A 13,683-nucleotide genomic window follows, 5' to 3' on the forward strand; every position below is an offset into this window, starting at 1 on the left:
TAGTACCCAAATTGTCAGAAATGTATTTCTTCCTGACTTTATTTCACTGAATAGACAAACTTCTTACAAAAACTGAGAGAAATGTAATTTAGATAGGCACAGTACTTGCAATTGCCAAGAAACTATTCAGGTAAGGCTATATCCTTATTTAAGCTATATTGGCTATGTGCCATAAATAAATACAGTAGCAGTTTATCTCATCTCATCTCATCTCACTAGCTTACTTGATTCAGTTGATTAAAGGCTATACACTGACTTTAATTAAATGTTGTAACATTTGTTATTTGGAGACCTAAATATTTGGGTCCATGTGGTGGCAGTTGTAGTCTCCATTGTAGAAGGGATCTGAAGAAGCTTTTAATACTGCTCAGATTTCTAATTTCAAGGTGGTTTTTGTTTTGTTTTGTTTTGTTTTTAAATTAATATGCCTCCAGATATTTTATTCATTTAGGGGATCATGATTCTTTTAATTTGGCTACTAAACACTGTTTTTTCCTGTCCTATTCCAGGTCCAGAAATAATTTCAAGCACCAATTGAACCTAAAGCTTTTCTTTGCAAAGGTAGGATGTGGAAAATGCAATGCATTCCAGATATTTTTTGCTAAGATGATCAAAGAGTGAGACATTTTATCTATGCAGAATAGGGGGATGCAAATATTACACTTGCACATGCTATTGTTTTATAAAATGATTTGCAAATTTTTTTAACTCCTTAGAACTGATGAGGCAACTCTCAGTATCAGGTGCTAAAGGCATAATTGATTTGTTCTTTGAATACTTTATTAAGTTAAATTATTTTTAATTAATTTAAACTTTATTTTACTATCATACTTAGTTACTCTGCTAAAAAGAGTAAATATTATTATCTTGTTTATTCTTGCTGTTTAACTGTTAACCTCCACAGCACTGTCTAAGTTATTATATGTTGTTTCATGGATAAAAAATAAGTCTAAATCCAGGTAAGAAGAATATTCAAGGCAAAAGTAAATAAAAAAGCTTTTTGTAATTAAATAAGAATATTGAAACCAAATAATGAAAAAAGAGTATTCATTAGGTCTTATAAACTGTTGGTATTTAAGTTGCTGGGTTGTTAAAACGCAACACAATACACATTCTTTAATTCCAGTATGAAGTCTTCTGAAGGAAGTGTATTTGAATTATTATTGTAGAGAAATATCTTAAATTGTCTTGAGACCACTGATTTTTCAACCTACGTGATTAAGTTAATATAACTGGTTTAATACCCCAGGTAACTTAATGCAATTATTTAAATGGCCAGTTACTGAAATCCAAGATATCTTGCTACCTAGTTTTGGTCATATTCATACTTGATTCTGGGTCAAACCTTAACCTATGGCTTTTGTTTTATTTCCAACTATGTATGGCGGTTGTTTTCAATCTCTTTTAAGTTGGGAAGTCATAAAAATTTCAGTGGACAAAGAATTGCATTAGAAACATAGTTTGAGGACAAAGAATACTCCACAGACACTTTTTTACCACAGTTCACAAGTCACAAACTTAACATCAGCACTTTAAAAGTCTTTTGGACTATTTGACTAGTTTTTATATATATGTTTAATATATCCGAAATATAATATGATTATTCATGTGGCATATTTGCAATAGGGGATTTGGTGTGGAATAAATGCAATGATGATGATATGATATTGATAATCTTCTTCTAACGGCAATTATACTTCCTAGTAACTATGCTACAGAACCTTATACTGTTTTTGTGTATTTTAGAAGCTTTGAGTTTTTGAGTAGTGTTTGTATACTTAAATCTTACACTGTTGTCCTTTTGTGATACCCTTCTCAGTATTAATTCAACAAGCCAATACAATTATTTGCTCATTTCAGCTTAATTTTATAGTCATTATTGAGAACCTTTCCTTTCTCCACAAAACTCGGATAAAAAATTAATTAAATTACACGTTTCCAGCTTACCTTAAAAATATATTTAAACAAGAGCCATAATCTCCTTTTGCTAACAATCACCTTTTATATTCAACATCCTTCACTTGTTATTTTCAGGAACTGTAGCCTCTAAAAAATCATCAATCCTTTGTTGCATATTTCTTTATGAGCACAGATGCTTACAACGTCTATCGAGTGACTGTAAATAACATCATTTTTAATTAGAAATGCGCTGATTTAAAACTGCCTGCTCATCTTAGCTCCATCTTTCAGGTAATCGGAGCTGCTAATTACTTTCAAAAACCCAGGTCAAATGGTCAGTGTCTGAATTCATTAACCACTCAGCAAAATACCTCTATCTCTCAAAAAAAGAAGAAAACTTTACAAATATTTTTAAAGGTCAAATGTTGTGCTCCACTTTACCCATCAACTTTGTTCTTGGTGATAGATCTGGGATTTTGTAGTAGCAGTAATACACAAATAATTAATATTGTTTCAATAAGTGGTATGTAAACCAGCTATGTTCCTTTGAAATGGAAGACAGCAAAATGGGCTGTTAATGGTGTACATATGCAGTAACCTTTTAAGATCTCCATCCCTCTGAAAAACATTCAAATCCAGTTCATTCAAATTTTCTTCATGCAACCTTATATGTTTTTATTTCTCAAGTAAGTAAGAGAAAAATAATTACCAGTAGTGATCATCACGTGTAGATTATCAAATAATGTGTTCAAATAAGCATAAAAATTTGGTCTAAAGCCCAGGTGTTTTAAACCATTTCTTCTGACCACCTATGTGGGACACAATCTTTAAGGAAATATTTTCTACTTTTAATTTTTGAGAAAACAGTTTGAAAATGTTGTAATTTTTTTATTTTGCTTACAATATGGAAATTTCCCAGTCTAGATCTGTACTTTTATGTGACTGATATTGCTATGCACACAAGTATTTAGGAAACAATTTTATAAATGCAACTCACTGTAACTGTCTTGAAGCATAAGAATAAGCTGCCCACTGTGTGAAAAGTAATTGTGGGTTGAATTCTTTGAAAATACTTTTGATATTGCAAACAACGATTATACTTAAATCTGGTGATCTATGTGCATCATTAACGTGGTGTAGGCCTTTTAATTTTGTGGTGTTTCCTTAAAGTGTTAATTTCCTGAACATTTGTTAAACTTTCTTCACTGCTTACCAGTAAAGTTCTAGCTAGTTTAGATACTTCTCTTGTAATTGAAACTTGGTTTCAGATATACTGGGGTGATGTGGATTATATACATGTCATCAATAAAATAGTGTAAGATTTGTTTTACTCGTGTGCTCTTATAATTATGTGCTGTTATGATGTAGTTAAGTTTTGTTTCTCATTGGTTCTAGCATTTTTACTACACAAATAGAAAAAAAACTTCTTGTGACAGAAAAAGGAACTGTCTCTTATATTTTGGATGAAGTGGTATTTTTATGGAGGAAGATGCATTCCACCTAAATTTGGACATTAGGTATTTTGCCTCTTGAGGTCTTTATCATTTTAGTAGTTGAAGAAAGAGGGTGCTTTTTTTTCCCCAGAAGCTAAGAGTGCTAAATATACTCTTTCACAGAGCTTACTGAAGAACAATAGTTTTATTTTGTTTTTACATTGACTGATGCCTGTAAGAGAAGGCATGTATTATTATGCAGCGTTGCACACAAATTTATTTCATGTTCCCATTAAGTATATATTTCTATTTATATTTCATTAGAAAAAATAGTTCAGGTACATCTTCAAACACAAGGAAACACTGTGAATAATGCTGTCTTTCTCTTCTGAGTTACAAAAGCGTTCTATGTGACATAAGCCATCCTTGCATAAACCATTCTACAGTGCCCAAGGAACAAGAATCATAGAATCATAGAATCATAGAATCATTTATGTTGGAGAAGACCCCTGATATTGAATCCAACAGTTAACCTAACACCTTCACCCCTAAACCATGTCCTGAAGTGCTACATCAACATGATTTTTGATCAGTGATTCCACTGATGCCCTGGGCATCCTATTTCAGTGCTTGGCCACACTTTCAATGATGGCATTTTTCCTAGTATTTTCCTAATATCCAGTCTAAACCTTCCTTGGCATAACACGAGACCAATGTTTGGTCTTATTGGTCTATATTTGGTCACTATTGGTATTTAAAACCTAGGTGTTCCAGAGTGGCATGATCATCTCAGCTGGAAGTCTCTTATTTTAGAACAGAAGAGCCACTGCCTTTTAGAAGAGCACATAGTAAAGGTCTTGACTTCACATAGTCATCAAAATTTTAAGGCATTTTGTGTAGCAACTGAACATAAAATTGTGCTTTAGTTAATTCTTCATCTAATTCATTATTTTGTTATTACTCATTGCAGCTAATAGCAAGAGGATATTTTTGGATATGTTTTCCTTTTTGTACATTAAACTATTGCAGATAATGGCTGTTGGATAGGTGTGCATCTGTATAGACAAAACCATCCATCTATAGAGCAGCATGTAACACCCCCTAAGCAATGGACTTTACCTTCAATTTGGATGGAAAAAAAAAGAAATTGCAAATTCACTAGTATTTATTACCATTTACATTAAATATCTATGCTAACTGTATGAGTTTGTTCTGCAAATGTTGGTGGAAAATAAGGCCATGCATATTCCTACAACAAAGCTGTTCATTGTATAATTTCGTTTTTAGCTGACTCTGAACTTACTGCAGGTGAAAATAAGATGATCCAGATCTGTCAGCACTGATATACATGTAGGTGGTTCCATTATTATAATTTGTGAAAAGCTCACAAGCTGTCTTTGTGAGGGTGCTTATATAGAGTAATGTATTAAAAAGAGTCAAGATGTTCTACCTTATGATGGCATTGCAGTTGTGCAGTTTGTGTAAAGTAATCAAGTCTTTCTAAAATACACATGAAAAGTATTTGAAGAGGAAAATTGATTAATATTCTTATATGGTTTTGTGTGTAATGTAATACTTCATACTTTAAGAAAGAATTTCCTGCTTTTAATGGGATACATACGTTCCTATCAAATGAACTGATAAGTATTTATAAACTAGATGCTCTTTTCATGAGTTGTGAGTACTACAAGAATAACATCACCATTCTTATAGAGAACATAGATGTTAGAACGGCCCCTCTCTTGAATAAAGAGTTGTTGCATTAGTACTGGTGAAATTGCTAGACTTTTCCCACTATTTTGAGAAGGCCACCCTACTTTTTTCCATATTTTCTTAAATTTTGCTTTTAGTTGTTTAAATTTTCAGAGGTGAGTTTCTATAGTATGTGTGATAGGTATTATAACCAGTCCACAACTGATGAAAATTAATTATTGGGGGAAAAATTACTTCAAATATCTACTTCTGATAAGCTTACTAATTTTTTTTTTAATGTCTAAAAATAAAATAATATAATGTCACTGAATATAATCCAGTACTTTATAAGATGAATTTTAGTCCTCCCTCCTTCTTCCCCTCTATGTTCAGAATAGTAGCAAAATGGTATTATGAGGTTTTATTGAAACTGACTGATATACTTAGAAAGAAATAGAGGAGCTGTTGGACCCGTGATTTCATAAAGTAATTCTGCTTCACTTACTTTCAGTGAAGCAAAAAGTAAGAAAAATTCTGAAACTACACTAATAGGTATGTAATTTTGGGGTTCTGCATGGGGTCCACATATAGATCCATGTTTGAGTTTGAATAATAGAAAATGGCCATCTCAATGATGCAATAATTTTTTTATGAAAATAAAATGAGCTGTACTCACCTAAAATGTGCTAATCCCATGGAGGCTTGACCATATTCTCTACTTCAGTCACATGATTACAGACAGCTTTGGGTGAATAGAGCATTCCTAATCTAAAGAAATCACTTGATGGGCACTTGAACAAGCAGGACATTCCTCCTTATGTGAAATGAAGGGCAAAAGTGTATTTTATCTATCCCTGAAAACAAAATTCCTGTCTCAAGCATAGTCAACTATGTAAAAAATAAAGTATTGTGCAACCCACTATATCTATCTGAAATCTGAGCATTGGAACCATCAAATTTTTGTGTAAGTAGCAGCTCTGCTTTTCTCTTCTTAAGTTCTGGCCAGTGTGCCATTTTTGAAATATTCAAACAAAGAAACCACAAACCGCTAGTCACACCACAATACCAGCTTGTGTTTACATTTTCAGCTCTCCAGATCATGATCCTATTGAGTGCACATAGAGCGAGTGCGTGTACACGCGCCCATCCACCATCAGGAGGAACGAAACTGTAAACACAAGCTGGTATTTTGGTGGGGGCACACTAATATGGCGGTTGGTGGGGTCGGAAGGTGGAGGGTGAATTATGGATCCAGAATTTCCTTGTATTTTTAAGTCAGGCTGCTTGCTAAATGTATCTGCTTTTCAAAATGAAATGTTCGGTTGTTTTCCGAGACTAAGGCCTAGTTTCATTAATTCTACACTACGCGTTCAGACTTGAAAGATGATGGATGAAAGCGCTAATGCATGACAGATTTAAACTGGACAACGACTTACAAACTGTATCACAGGGAGTCCTGATTGCCTGAGTGGAGGGTGGGCAAGAATGATCTCACAGTTATTACCATTTATGGAATTCTGTGCTGAACTAACTAGTGAATCATCTTGCTTGATATTAAACTAAACACTAAAGACATTGTTAAAAATAATGTGGTGAGACCAAAGTGGCTATCTTTAAATTTGCAGAATCTGAGATACATATTTGAATATAAACTCTTAAAATACAGAGCACTTGATGGGTAAACTGAGGAGACGAAATAATTAATTATCTCTCAGAACTTCTTCATGTTATTTGTTGCTTAATTTAAATATGCCTGCAAGTCCCTAAAGTTTTTTTTTTTAATCAAGTGATATTATTTAATTAAAGCTCGAGTGCCTGAACAAAGCTTTTGTCTGGAGAAAACTTGGTTTTGCTGCTTACAGATCAGCTGTTTTCATTAATCTTTATGGAAATCTCGTATTTGTGGCTATCTGAAGTTGACAGGTCTTCCTTACTGGCCATTTGCAGCCACTTTCTCTTGTCTGCTCCTCCAAGAAGAAGAGTATTGCTGAAAAAAGAGTTAGGTTTCTGTCTTGAGAAAACAGGATGATGAAATACAAGATCAAGTCATGGCCTTAAGGAATAGAAGAGAGTTAAGAACAAAATGGGGACTGTTGTCTTCAGAAGGAAAATAATCTCCTTCTAAAATTTAAACAGTTCAATAGCTTCTCCCAGTGTGAAAACAGCATGGCCTAATTTTCAGTGCTGCTCTTATATTAGCACGTTGTGTTAACAACAGCATTTCTGAGCTCACTCCTTTATGTGCTAGATGTTGTTCTTTCCTCCAGTCTAAAGCATCATTAATTAAATCTAATACTAAATTCTACTAATCTAATAACATGCTAAAATAGTTCCTTTATATATTAATTGAAAATTTAAACTTTAAAAATAGTAAAATGCAGACATAATATCAGTAATATCTCAAAAGCCATAAATCCATAAATCCATTTTTAGCAGCAAGTTTGATTTCTTAGCACACAATGCCCATATTTATCTGGTCCTTAAAAAAAAAAAGTATGTTAGAGGGAACAACACAGTACTGAAAAAAATATACCATAGGCTTTGTTGTGAACTGTCTACACTTTATGGAAATTACATAACATCTTGGTTCTTAGTACAAGTCTGGTTAAATGAATGGAAGAAGACTGTGTACCTGCACTTAAAGAACTTCTGAAATTTGATATATATGTATTTTGAGCATTTGAAATTACTAACTGAGGGAGACTAAATATAATAATTGCTCATCCCTATAACTTAATTTGATTGTCTTGGAACAATAATATTCAGAAGACTCTAATTCAACCACAAGATCTGGAAAGATACCACAAAGCTTAGAAAAAAAATTAAAAATCAGTCTGCTTAATGCAATTAAGTGTCTGAAACTGAAATATTTTCATCTACGCCTTTAGATAGTTCACAGAATATCAGAGAGAGATTAGAGAAAGAGCCAAAAAGGGATACATTTTCATTCTTACTGCTGTCACACTTGTGCTATTAAATCACTGATATTTTTTAAAGGTAAACTTTAAGTTATTTGTGTGAAAAGCCATGTTTTGATGTGATTTAGTGGAAGCTGATATTCTTAGTGAAATCCATCACACAATATTGGGAAATATTCTGTAAAATCATGAGGGTTAGCAAACAGCTGAAAGCTTAGTGAACTAAAGCTGAAGTGGAATGGCTTGGCAGGTGCCGGGAGGTCTCATCTCCCACTCTTACCTAAATTAATCAATTATAATCTACTGTTTTAGTAAGGGGTTTGTTTGTTTGTGTGATTGTGTTTGTGTTTGTGTTTGTTTGTGTTTGTGTTTGTTTTTGTTTTTGTTTTGACATTTAGGTCCCCTTTCTTTTGTGCTGAAAGGCAACAATATATGTTCATCTAGACTTGCTACTTGTTTCTGTGGACATTTCCTCTCACTCTCTATTCATGGCCAGGAAACTCATCCAACAGCAAGAAAGAATTAACCTTTCAAAAGAGCTATATATCCTCAAAGATTAAAAGTTCATTCTTTGGTCAGGCAGAGCAATAGAGCTCCATCAGGAACCCATCAGTATTGCAAGGAGATGTAGTTATGAGAGATCTGCTCAGTGTTTTTTCTTACAAGAAAATTAGTTATCACTAAGTGATGATTACAAATATGGCTAATGTTTCTTCCATAAACATTTTCCTAGTAGTAGATTTTTTTTTACTACATTTTCCTCTATAATTTTGTTACTATGAAGTTTTGTTGATCCAATCCATAATTTCTGATTTATGAATTAATAATTTTTTTCTTTCCAAATTCCTATATTATTATGGTGTCATATGAATGAACATTAGACTAGAACATTAGTGCAGCTGAAATAGTAACTATAACTGCATTGCCATTAGTATAAAATAGTTGCAGACCTGTCTTGTAATAGTTCTGTTTCAAAACATAGGATAAAAAAATTAAGTTGTGAGAATTCCATTTCTGAATGCCACATCTGAGGAAACTGGCAGAGATCAGTCACTCTAATTCCAGTATAAATGCACAGAGATAAATAAACCTAATACTCAGCTAACAAGAAGAAAATTCCTAGAACTGATATGCAATTGAATTATTGGTGTAAATAACAACAGTGTAGCCAAATCCCACCTGTACAAACTTTTACCTTCTGCCAACAGGCTGCTATGACACTTTTGCTTTATTTATTAATATAAAAAATTCTAAGCATAATTTTTAAGTGTAAAACAGTGGATTGTTTTTCATATTTACTGTATTTATGTGTGTGGCATATATTTTGATGCAATGTAAAGAAGAAAACAGCTTTAAAGTTTTATCTCTTTACATAATTTCAAATTTTATATTAAAATTAAACAGTAGTACTGAAAATATAAATAGTATATAAATAGTATATAATAATGATGTATAAACTAATTTCAACATCATACCACCCAATAGAGGATAACTTTCAGAACTGTTTAAATGAAAAATTTATTCCAGAGAGAGTTATTCTTTTAAGAGGATTTTACTGATATTTCAAAGTAATGTAATACATATTTGCACATAGTAAAGAGTAAAAAACTTTTAAAATGCATAGCTTTCCATTTACATTTAAATGTTTCTAAAATATTCTTTGAAGAGTCTGATTAAATCTTGCATAGGTAAAACTCTGTTCAGCTTCAAGTATAATCAACTGGTAGACTCACATGTTGTATGCCAAGTGGCTGTAAATACATTATATGAAGTAAGTTACTATTACTATTACTATCACTGTAATTGATGTGCTTGTTGGGTTTCTTTTCCTTGGAGGAGGAGTATGAAATGACTCGCCTTATGTTTGTTTTGAGGAAGTTCCTTCAGAATTAGATCTTATTTACAGTAAATCCAAGCCTGTGGTTCCACTGAAGCTGAAGCCAATCTAAATGTTGATTGCTGCAAACCCTACTTTTGGCCATATGTTACCACCGCTTTCCCTTGAGCTCTCTTTGCTGTGCTCTTCTCCAGCATTTTCACTGGCACCTTCATTCATCTGACATTAAACCGAATGTCTTGTAGCTCAGGGGCCTTCTTCTAGTATAGAGAAGTATATTTTATAAGGTTTTTTAATGTCTCTTGGATCTCTCTGTGGGGTCAGCTCATTACCTGTGCCAGGGAGGATGGAACCAGGTTTGGGAACAAAACAAAAGCCGGATAATTTCTTTTTATAGAGGATTGATTTTAGACCAGCCTAGTTGTACTGCCAGGCTTCACCCTGAATAGAATTCTGCCATAAAACAACTCAACTCTGTGGGAAGGCAGTGGGGGACAGTGGCCTCCGTACTCTGGTGCAAGAGAGAAGGCAGAAACACTTAGCACAAAGCACAGTGGCAGCTCTAATGTAGAGCAGTTCAAAGTCATGAAACTGCAGCTTTACCTAATGAAATTGCGTAGTTGGCTACATGTTGGGATATGTTAGCTTTTAAATTAAAACAATATCTTGTTTATAATTTAACAGAAATAGTGTAGTAATGTTTAAATGTGTTAATTTAGGATGGCACATTAAAACAATTTGGAATCAGTCGTAACATTATTCAGTTTTTAAATTATGGTACAATAATTGCTATTATTATAATAAATGTTTTGTAAATATTTAAGAATGGGAATCGGAACGTGTTTTCCTTCAAATCCATGGAAATTCTGTTTCCCAGAGCAGGATTAGACATAGTCACAAATTCCCTAAAACTCATGAGAGACAGCATCTTATTATAGATGCCTAACTATATATTGTAGCAGTATACCCCCTCAGATTTTATACATTCAGTTTTGTCTTCCATCAAGGCTGTCTTCTCATTTAGGAATGTCCTGTTATTACATCAATTGTTCCAAGACTAACAGTGCTTCTAAAGTGATACACAGAGCCTTTTAAAAATTTAAGACTTATTTCCAAAGAATTTACAAGAAATAGAAAAGGAAGTCACTAGCTTAAATTGTAGTGTATTAGATGTGCAGTATTTCATCATTTAAATTATCCTTAGGCATTGTATCTAAATAGTATTAGAGGTTAATATCCATAAGAAGACAGATTTAGAAGCTCATTGCTAAAACTGGTCAAATAATTCATAATGAATTATTCACCTTGTTTTTTTCATGAACTCTTGGTGAACAGATTGTGATTTTCTCGGAAGGATTAATTATTCAAAGTTATTCACCAAAAAACTTAATAGTTCTTGGGCTCAGTTTCTTAGTGAGCAATATATTGTGAACATCTGACCAGTTCCAGTATTCAGATCATATAAAAGTGGATTTTTCCTGCTGTGACCTTTCCCTTACTGTTAAGGTCTCTCTGAGATGAAATGTTTATGATACTTTTTTTCTCATACCATTTATGGAACTGTTCCTTTAAATCTGACAGTAGCAGTCCTGCAACTAATACAATATTGTTCTTGCCTTTCAGTTACTATGTACTGTGTGCTGTATTATGTCTTTACCTGATTTCCCATTACTTATTCTTGGAGGGTTGATTCATTGTCAGTTATGTATGGATGATGTGAGTTGATATATTTAATTGCACATTCAAAATTTGTTTAGAATTATTGCTGAAAATGAGTGAATAATACTGCAAATAATCTATACAAACCAAGTGAATTAATTTTAATGTTTTAATATTATATTACATAATTTGCTTAGGATTCTGAGGAAATTTTTTCCCCTGTAGTCGTTTATATCTATAGGCACATTACTTTCTTCATCTCTCAGATATGGAAGTTATCAATCTCCACTGCAATGTCTTCACTTTCTGCAAAAACATCTTCAGTGAAATGGCTACAGTTGCTGGAATAGCCACAGATTTGACAGGGTTAGTTTTACAAATATTATTTAGAAATGTTGGTTCTGTTCTACCTTAATTACTTTCCTGTACAGTTCTTTCTTTCTTTCTTTCTTTCTTTCTTTCTTTCTTTCTTTCTTTCTTTCTTTCTTTCTTTCTTTCTTTCTTTCTTTCTTTCTCTCTTTCTCTCTTTCTCTCTTTCTCTCTTTCTCTCTTTCTCTCTTTCTCTCTTTCTCTCTCTCTTTCTCTCTTTCTCTCTTTCTCGCTCTCTATCTCTTTCTTTCTTTCTCTCTCTCTCTCTTTCTCTCTTTCTCTCTTTCTCTCTTTCTCTCTTTCTCTCTTTCTCTCTTTCTCCCTTTCAAGAAAAATCCAATTCTGAAGTTTACTCTGTCTCACTGAAGAGCAATTCTGCCTTTCACAGCATTCTCCCATCTTTTTTTCTTTTAGCTTTAATTAGTCTACAGTGTTCAAATCACATCCTTCAAGTGCAACAGTATAGCATTGCCTTTTAACATTTGAAGAATATGTTACAAAAATGCTTAAATATTGTTAGAAAAACAAAAGGAAGAAAACAAAGACTTTTGCATTGGTGTCTCAAATTGAATGGAAATAGCAAACATAGGAGCCTGCTGGCTTTGTGACTCCTCTTTTACCATCACATTTAATGGACTTATTTTCTTCAATCTTTGCTGTTCACAGCTTCTCTTTAGAAATGTCTGGAGAATGTACTTGTAAAAGTGCATCCAATTTTCTTCTGCCCCAATGAACTGCTGTAAAAGTTGAAGGATTGCTTTCTGCAGCACAAAAATTGATACTGATTTGATGGACAAAGTTCTGAAAATCATTGTGAATTTCTTTCTTACCTGTTTTCTCAGGACCATGGAAAACAGTCCAATAATGAAATATTAGAATACTTAAAGTGAAAAGCTGTTAAATTAACATTTAAACTGATTTGTTACAGTTCTGTTTCCTGTATTGCCTCACCTACTCCCATCTCTTCAGTATCTCAAGTTATTCTTAGATTAGTTCTACATCTTAAGACCTCCAAGACATGCTCTGTTCCTTTAATGGAACATCCCCAGAATCTTTCTGAGTTTTCCTTTAAACTCTAGTTTTGAATTCTGGCCTGCTAGCTAGGTAAGAGGCATCACATGGTGAAAGAGGTCCAGGAGCTTATGTCGGTTCTTTGAGCTACCAACTGCTGCCTAATAAGGGTTGACTTCTTTATACTTTTCACATAGTAATAACAAAGCTTGTTCTTATTTATAAAAATGAAAAAAAAATATATTAAAAATCAGTACCTTTATGTGTATTTTTTCAGTCAAATTGTTTGAACTTTGCTAACAAATTTAAAAATTATCAGGCAATAGGCCATAAACCCACTTTTTCTTTTTTTATCTGGAGATAAGTATTTAAAAAAAACCACAACATTGTCTCCTAAAAGTGTATGAGCAGAGTACTCAGAAATTTTTGCTTAAATTGCTGTTTGCACAGTTGTGTGTGTGTGTGTGTGTGTATATATCTGATGTAAGTGTTCACAGATACCGGTTATGTGGAAACCATACCCAAAGCTGAAAGAGGGAGTATGTGGTCTGCAAGTCCAGATGTCACCTAACTCTGAAAGCAGTGCATGCAGTTGCACAACACCACATGTTTTCCAGTATGCTGTTTTAATTAGGTGAACTCAGGATGAAGGTCCAAATCCTCTTTTCCTTAATCATGAAAATAACCACATTATTTTTGTTCTGAATTTCCTGGATACAGTAGATTAACATGGCACTGTAAACATCAGAAGTGTTTTGATTAGGTTATGCACTACATGGTATGGAATTATATGTTCTATATTATCTATGCCTTGTTCTTTAAATGTAGCTGATTAATGAGATTTATATCATCATTAAAACAAAAG

The sequence above is a fragment of the Oenanthe melanoleuca genome, chromosome 7 (assembly GCF_029582105.1).
Source record: "Oenanthe melanoleuca isolate GR-GAL-2019-014 chromosome 7, OMel1.0, whole genome shotgun sequence".
Classification (NCBI taxonomy): domain Eukaryota; kingdom Metazoa; phylum Chordata; class Aves; order Passeriformes; family Muscicapidae; genus Oenanthe; species Oenanthe melanoleuca.